At 49.5% G+C, this 8,405-nt stretch overlaps 1 pseudogene; it reads right to left on the reverse strand.

The window, feature by feature from the left end:
* Window positions 1–825: 825 nt before the first annotated feature.
* LOC117590178 lies at window positions 826–7,057 on the reverse strand (annotated as a pseudogene).
* Window positions 7,058–8,405: the final 1,348 nt, after the last annotated feature.

Here is an 8,405-nt window from a genome sequence, read left to right on the forward strand (position 1 = left end):
ATCCAGACTTCTGTATGCTCACACTGTTACAAGTGTATTTCAAAAATGAGCCCCGCCCCCTTCCGCCCCCGCAAAAGGGCGAAAACCTCCCAAACCTACAATTTTGAAGATAAAAGAGAACCCACCCCATGTCCGGTGGCGATGAAACGGTGTCAAAATGTTCTACTTAAACTGCCTTTTCTAGACCTAATACGATTTTCGAAACTTCAAACTTCAAACTTGAAATTGAAATTAAAATTGAACTTTCAAATCGAAGTTTGGGCTCATGGTGGGACCAATCTAGATGTCGTAGGTGTTGTAGATCTAGATGACAGATGAAGAAAAAATGGTTTATTTGAGAAAACACCGCTAAGGTGCAAATGTGGTACTGAGTGTCGGGTATAAAAGTTCTGACGAGTATTTAGCGTCTCACACGTCCCTTCTCGATTATTTTCTGGTTAGAAAACATTTTTTTTGTAAGTTGTGTGTAATTTATTTTTGTCCGCCCATAGTCTTAAACATTATTTTAGAATTTAATTTCAGTTGACAAATGGCAGACGCCATCAAAATGTTCGTTGAATATCGATCAATGATCGATAAGTAGATCGCGCTTTATTTATTTTAGTTAATTTCACTTCTTCAGGTGAGATGAATTATCTGTCCTTGGTTTTTGTTTTTTTTTTATGTTCTACAAATAGTTTTGCGGAATTAATGGTGGGACAGTGGGACAACAGACTGGTCCGAATCCCCTTCCCATGCCCTTTTGAGTGTTGACTGTAAAGTGTAGTAGTTGTTGTTGTTTTTTGTTGTTGTAGCATTAGCATTTAGCAGCCGCCAAAAAGGATCTCATTTGTTTTTATCGTAGAGCATCGTCGAATCGCCCAGATTCATAGAGTGCGGCGAGGTATTTGGGCGCGGCGTGCTTCGCCCCGATGCTGCTTTGGACGAGGATATGGCGGCACCAGCACCGCCAAAACCCATATTCACGCCCAAGCCCATATTCATGACCATTCCCATCGCCGTTTGCTGCGCTTGCTGCTGTTGTGGTGGCCTACGGCGTGCCCAGGAGTCGTTGGTCAGCTGCCAGTCGAGGTTCTCTTTGTCAAGTTGCTGCTGATGCTGATGTTGATGATGACCACTGCTGTAGCCTCCGCCAGCAGCAGCACCACCCATATCATAATAGTTCCTGCCACTTCCATAGTGTCCATGATGATGGCGCATCTGCTGGCTGCTCGATGACTGTGAACTTGTGCTGGGTACATTGTGGCATAACGTGGCGTCTGTGAGGCATACGGAGGTATAAGGGGTATTGATCGCGGCACCGCCAAACGATGGCGTCGCTGAGGGGCCATAGTGTGCAGCGGCCGCTGCAGCAGAGCAGAGCACATCACAAGAATTTTTTTTTCTCTCTCTCTCTCTTTATTTTTACAATCTGTTTGTTTAAACAATAAGTAAATTGTATAATTAATATTCAATTAACAGAAATAATTTTCAGTTTCCCAATGAGCCCTGCTTTTATATATAACATATTTTCAGTTTGTTAGATTTATCTATCGGGGAGATCGATAATGTTGTATTTTTTCAGTCTTCTTACTGTTAAGCTATTGTCTAATAGACTTAAGGCTAAATTATTTCGTGGTTGTGGAGTCTGTCGATGTATTTCTTACTAGTTTTCTTTATTTCTTCTTTAATGGTTGGAATATTAAGATCTTTGTGGATATTCGCATAAGATATGTAAAACGGAGCATTGACAAGGTGTCGCAAAGTTTTTGATTGGTAACGCTGAAGTATCCCAATATTTGAGTTGCAAGCAGTCCCCCAGAGCTGTATAGCGGCTTTAGTATGGATTTGTAGAGGCGAATTTTGTTTTCCAAAGTGGTTTCTGACAAGAATTGAAATCAAAATTTAAAGTAAAATGTAAATAATTCTGAACAAATACAAATCAAAATTGTAAAGTTAAATAAATCTAGTTTTTTTTCTTTATCTAATAGAAATGAATTTTGATCTTGTGACGACGCACAATTTTGGTAGGTTATGAGTAGTTATAATTGGTAGGTTTAAGTACTTAGAAGGGACACCATGATGATTTTTTAAGAAGTTTTGTTATATCTGATTAAGTTTTCACTAGGAAGTTACCTTGTTTTATATTTTTATTAAGCATTTGGAAGAGTAATCATGAAGTCTAGGATTATATTATTAAGTTTATAATTTTCCATTATTATCTTCTAAGTTATATTGTAAGGTAAAGCAGAGAGAGCGACGGCACGAGCCGTCGAAAGAGCAGAGCATAAAGCAAGTATATAAGGAGGAAATTATGGAAAAGTGAAAGTGAAAAGTGCGAGTGAAAGGGCTGTCGCTGTAAGGGTGAGGGCAACGACAATGGAGTATGAGAGTCTGGAGGTCGCTGCTGCCAAACGACAAGTCCAGCTCGTCGGTGTCTTGGGCTGGCGATAGCCCGACCGAGGCGGATGAAGCGGTCGGTGTTGCTGTCAGCTCGTTCTCCGACTGCAGCCACGAATCCGGTTCCGGGTAGAGGTATCGGTGCAGGGCGCTCTCGGTACTGGGGAAAAGCTCCGTGCTTATGTCGTCAAACTGTGACCTCCCTCGGGCGGGTTCGGCCTCGTTTCCCTCGTCGTCGAACCCCTCGAACCGGCGTTGATACTGGGGAGTCGTTTTGGCGTTCTTCTGCCCACTGTCGCCGCGGCTCCTCGATCTGTTCGTCGTCCATGGTCGTACTAAGTGCTGTGGGATACAAACGAGGTTATATCCCTGGGCCTATGAACAGACTATGCTCTACAGGACAATAGTCTGGTGCGATATTTGAACCTAAAAATACCCTAACGAAGTACTACTACCGATGTTATATAGTGTATTATACTAATCCGCTTGCTAGTCCTTGCTAGTCGTCTGTGTTGCGGTCGAGCGGGTGCTCACCGTCTACGCTGTCCTGCTGTTCCTCGTCGTCGTGTTGCTGGAAGGTTTTCAGGTCGGCTACCCCGGCGGTGCGCCGTTGTCCAGTCTCCGTGTGGCGAACTCTGGCTATGTTGGGTGAAACGAACTTGGTGACCTTATACGGGCCCTCGTACCGTGGGGCTAACTTGGCTTTCGATAGCACGTGTTGCTTCACTAGCACCAAGCTGCCAATGGTTGGTCTCCAATCGACTCGTCGTAGGTTGTAGTGGCGTCCCTGTTCCGCCGATGCTCGCTGTGTGTTGTCACTTTCCGCCTGGGAAACCTCGTATAGCTGTTTCGGCATGGTTTCGGGATCGGTAGCGACTATTCCGGATCCTGGCGTGACTTCTTCGTACGTAGTCTCGGCTCTCGCCCTTGGACCAGGAACGCCGGACTGAATCCTGTTGTGTCGGACACGCTGCTATTGATTGCCAATGAAATCTCCGGAAGCAGGGTGTCCCATGTACTATGTGGTGCTTCGATGTACTGTGCGATCATGGTCTTGATTGTCCGGTTAGCTCTCTCCGTCGGGTTTTTCTGTGGATTGTACGGCGCGGTATACTCCAGTGTCATTCCTGCCCGCTTACAAAACGCCTTAAAGGAACGACTGGTAAATTGAGTCCCGTTGTCGCAGATGAACTTCCGCGGTATCCCAAATCGGCTGAGGATCCTGTCGCAAAAAGCTTTCTCCAAGTATGTTGCAGTGGCACGGCGGAGAGGTATCAGCTCCACCCATTTGGAAAAAATATCTAAGAAGACTAATAACACTGTGTTACCTTGTTTGGATCTCGGCAGTGGTCCAACGAAGTCGGCGCAAATGGTAGCTAAAGGCTCGCTACCCTTGTCATACCCTTGTCGTTGTCTTGCGTATTCCCATATGTCCCGCGACTGGTTGGTAGTGACATTCTTGCAGCACACGCTGCCGTTTTTCCTTGCCTACGCACAGCTTCCATGGTGAAATCTTCCTCCAGGGGCCGTTGTCCTACGTTCCTGTACAATTGTCCGTTCTCCTGGGTATAATCAGGGTACTTCTCTGGTCGCTCCAGTGTCTCCTGTGTGCGTCGTCGTATCCATGCGCATGTGTTCTGCTCCTCGATGATTGTGTGTAGGGCCTCGAGCGGCAGCGGTGACAAATCGTCTGCGACAACGTTCTGTCGCCCTTTCCGGTAGTGTATGTCGAACTGAAACTGTTGGAGTTCCAGCGCCCATCGTGCGATTCGTCCCGTGAGATTTTCGATCGTGTTGAGCCACTTGAGGGCCAGGTGGTCCGTCACGACGACGAACCTGTATCCTTCCAAGTAGCAACGCAGCTTCCTGATGGCGACTAATTCTTCTCCGCCCTCGATAGTTTCCGACTCACATATGCAATGACCCTCTCGCCGTCGGCACTCGGCTGGGTTAGTACTCCTCCTAGTCCGTAGTCGCTGGCGTCAGTCTATAAAGAGAACTTACTGGTAAAATCCGGACACGCGAGAACTGGCGCCTCGGTCAGTAGTTCCTTTAGTTGTGCGAACGCTTGCTGTTGTGGCATTTCCCACGTCCATTTCTTGCCTTTCCGAATTAGCTGTGACATCGGTTGCACCACGGCTGCAAAGTTTGGGACAAATCGCCTGTACCAGGAGGCGAGACCCAGGCATCGGCGTAGTTCTCGTGCACTGGTTGGAGCTGCGAGCTTCTGGACCGCGGCGATCTTATTCGGGATCGGTGTGAATTCCTTCCTTGCTAACGACGTACCCTAGGTACACCAACCTGCGCTGGAAGAAGAGGCACTTCTTCCGGTTAAGTCTGAGGTTCGCTTGTCGTAAGCGCCTCAACACTTCTTTGAGATTCCTGACGTGTTCCTCCAATGTCGTTCCAATAATGATGATGTCATCGAGATATGCGAACGCGTGGTGTTCCATATCTGCTCCGATGACGCTGACGAGTGCCCTCTGTTGCGGGTGCCGCGTGGAGTCCAAATGGCATAACACGCCATTGGAAAAGACATCGTCCTGGTACTGTGAACGCGGTGCATTCACGGCTTGCCTTGTCCATGGGTATCTGCCAATTCCCGCTTTTCAAGTCCAATGTGCTAATATACTTAGCGTTCCGCAATCTCTCCAAGATTGAATTTATCCTCGGCAGGGGGGTATGCGTCCGGTACCGATCGTGCATTGAGTTGACCAAAGTCCACACACATGCAGTTTCTCCAGTCTTCTTGCCCACCAACACAATAGCGGCACTGTGTGGGCTTTTGAAAGGCTCGATGCATCCATCCCGTAGTAACTCGTCTACTTGCGAGTGAATTATCCCTTGCATGGCTGGATTCCGTGGATAGTATCGCTGTTTGATCGGGCGATCGTCGCGCATCAATATCACGTGCTCGGCGATGTTGGACACGTCGGTCATGCCGTCGAATTTCGCCAATTCTTCCTCCAGGAATTCCTGTACCCATGATGCTATCGGCTCTGCTGAGCTGGGTCCGAGCTGGCTTGTGGCAGCTGGCTGGGCCTCTGACCCCCTCGCTGCTCCGTCGTCGGGCTGTGCACCTCCTAAGGCTAACGTTGCGTCTGTGATGCTGCCCTAAGTGATACTGGTAAGTCTTCTGGCCTGCTGCGAAACGGGTTCTGTTGGGTGGCTTTCAGTCGTGCGGGGCCAAGAGCGCCTCTCCAAGTTCGGTCTCGTTCGGTGCCGTGGTCTTCTCGTACAATTGTTGCCTCTGCTGACGAGACGACCGCCTCGCGGATGCAGGCGTCGTCCGGGTTTGTTCTAGTCGTTGCTGATGGCCCGCCGTTCACCTCGCGGTTGCAGGTTCCGGGGTCATCTCGCATCCTTGTCCTCCATGCTGCTATGGCGACCGCCTCGCGGATGCAGGCGTCGTCCTGTGTGGTCCTCGTTCTCACTGCTAAGGTGGTAAGGTGGCTTTTCCTTGTCGTCGATGCTGACCAGCCGGTCACCTCGCGGTTGCAGGTGCCGGGATCATCTTGCTTCCTTGTCCTCCCCGGTAGTGTGACGACCGCCTCGCGGATGCAGGCGTCGTCCTTGCTTGTCCTCGTCGTCGATGATGACCCGCCGGTCACCTCGCGGTTGCAGGTGCCGGGATCATCTTGCTTCCTTGTCCTCCCCGGTAGTGTGACGACCGCCTAGCGGATGCAGGCGTCGTCCTTGCTTGTCCTCGTCGTCGATGATGACCCGCCGGCCACCTCGCGGTTGCAGGTGCCGGGATCATCTTGCTTCCTTGTCCTCCCTGGTCGTGTGACTACCGCCTCGCGGATGCAGGCGTCGTCCTTGCTTGTCCTCGTCGTCGATGATGACCCGCCGGCCACCTCGCGGTTGCAGGTGCCGGGATCATCTTCAATCCTTGTCCTCCCTGGTGATGTAACGACCGTGCAGGCGTCGTCGTTGCTTGTCTTTGCTGGTCGGTGACACTCCGTGGTTACGTGGTTGGCTCTGCTCAAGGGGATGAGCAACCCTCCTACTTGCAGCTTGGCATCAATAGCGGCAAAGAAATCCAATCCGAGTAGCACGTCGTCGAGAGCCGATGGCAGGACCAGCATCAGGAGGCTAGCCCGTGATTGTCCGAGTCGTACCTCTGCTTGAATTGCCCGCGTTAGTTCCATCCTTGTCCCATTTGCCAAAGCTATTGTTGTTCGCACTGTTCGTCTGTTAGCCGAGGTCTCGATGAGTCGTGCCTTCTGCTCGCTGAGGAAACTCCACGTGGCCCCCGCGTCCAGCGTCGCTATCATCACCTCAGCCTCGATGCTTGCCTCGGCGGCAAGCCTGCCATCTCGCGGACGTATGACACCCGCTAACCCTAGGACTCGCTCGTCTGCCCTCTCATCTGTCCTGGGTTTGATGAGGGGCGGTGGGCGTTTCCAGTCTCCTTGGCCTGGCAGCAGTCGATGGTCCTCACTCCCCGGCGGCCACAGTTCCAGCAGCATTGAGTCCGAGTTCCACGGCATTCCCTGCCAAAGTGTCCCAGCACTCCGCAGTTCCAGCACGCATTACGTGTGTCCACCGGTTGCTCGCTGCTGGAATTGCCTATCGTTCCTGGATCCTTTCCCTCTTTAGGCACCGCTCCTGCGTTCGAAGTCGTCCACTGTGATTTGAGTTTGGGGCTCGTTGCGCCGGTTCCCCGCTTTAACATCGCTGCTGATCCTGTCCTGGTTCTGGCTTGACGTTGATGCTCGCGTTCCCGGGTGATCTCAAAGTTGATCACCATTTGTGTTAACTGGTTGAATGTGCGGAAGTCCATGCGTCTCACGTACAACTGGTATTCGGGCAGCAGATTTTCGTACACCCGCTCGAGTTCCTGAGCTTCCGTGTAACCAGCGCGGTTCATCATTAGGCGAATGTCCACTAGATACTCTTTCGTAGTGACCAGACGTGTTTTTGTTTTGCGCTCCGTATTTTCCTTTATATTTTGGATAAACACCGGGTTTTTTTTCGAAATAATTCTTCTATAATTATTGAATAGCTTGCCACTTTTGTTAAGTATCCTAATACGCGAGTGAATGCCTATTATTTTGTTTAAAATTAAAATCGTATTCATTTGTGCGTCGGTTAGTTGTGTGTTTGTGCTTTTTCTTGTTGTAAGTACGCCCTCACTATTAACCGCTCTCTCTTGTAGTTGCGCTTCTGTCTTTCACTCTATAGTTCGAGTAACTGTTCTCCCTCTCTCTCTCTCAATACTTTCTGTGCAGTGGCGTGCGCTCACTGTTTTTGCTGCCGCTACGCTTGTTCTTCTCTCCTCTCTGCGCTCATCTGTTTTCGATCCCGCTTTAAACATTTCTTTAAGAAATTGGTCGGCACACTGGTCCCATCGCTATTTGTTTTGTGAAAATAATATTTATTTGTTTTATTTATTTATATATTCGAAATAAATAATAAAATAATGGAATACTTGGTTGTGTGCTCCGCTAAGGCTTGCAAAAAGCAGATCACCCACGACCATCCGATCATCCCTTGCTGGCTCTGCGATAACGTAGTGCACGCAAAATTTATTGGGTTCTCAGGCCTCGTGAGTGACGCAATTTCGAAGTGTAATGGTCTGCATTACAGTTGCGAGGAATGTCGGTCTATCGAGAATGACATGGTCACGTTTATGAGGCAGACGCGAAAGGAGCTGACCGTGGGCTTTAAAAAGCACTACGATCGGCTTCTAGCCATGGAATCTCAATTCGGCAGTTTTAAAGTGCTGAATGAGTCTCCCAGGCGCAAAAAAGTCACTCCTCGTGATCTGCAAGTGCCTGTCCCTCGACCGCTCGCTGCTGATCAACTATCTCCGTCCACTCCGATAGTGCAGCAGCTAATTTCGTTCGCTACTCCAAGGGCAACGACAACTGCTGGTGATCAAGTTTTGGCTACCGATCGAGCCGTCACAGGTACCAGATCTGTGGTGCCAAAACCTCTGGTGGGAGTCCCACCAAAGCGGCAAGTTTTTGTCTCTCGGCTTGCCCCTGACCTCACATCTAATGATGTAACTGCTTTTATAC

Source organism: Drosophila guanche, unplaced genomic scaffold, assembly GCF_900245975.1.
Source record: "Drosophila guanche unplaced genomic scaffold, DGUA_6, whole genome shotgun sequence".
In the NCBI taxonomy this organism is placed as follows: domain Eukaryota; kingdom Metazoa; phylum Arthropoda; class Insecta; order Diptera; family Drosophilidae; genus Drosophila; species Drosophila guanche.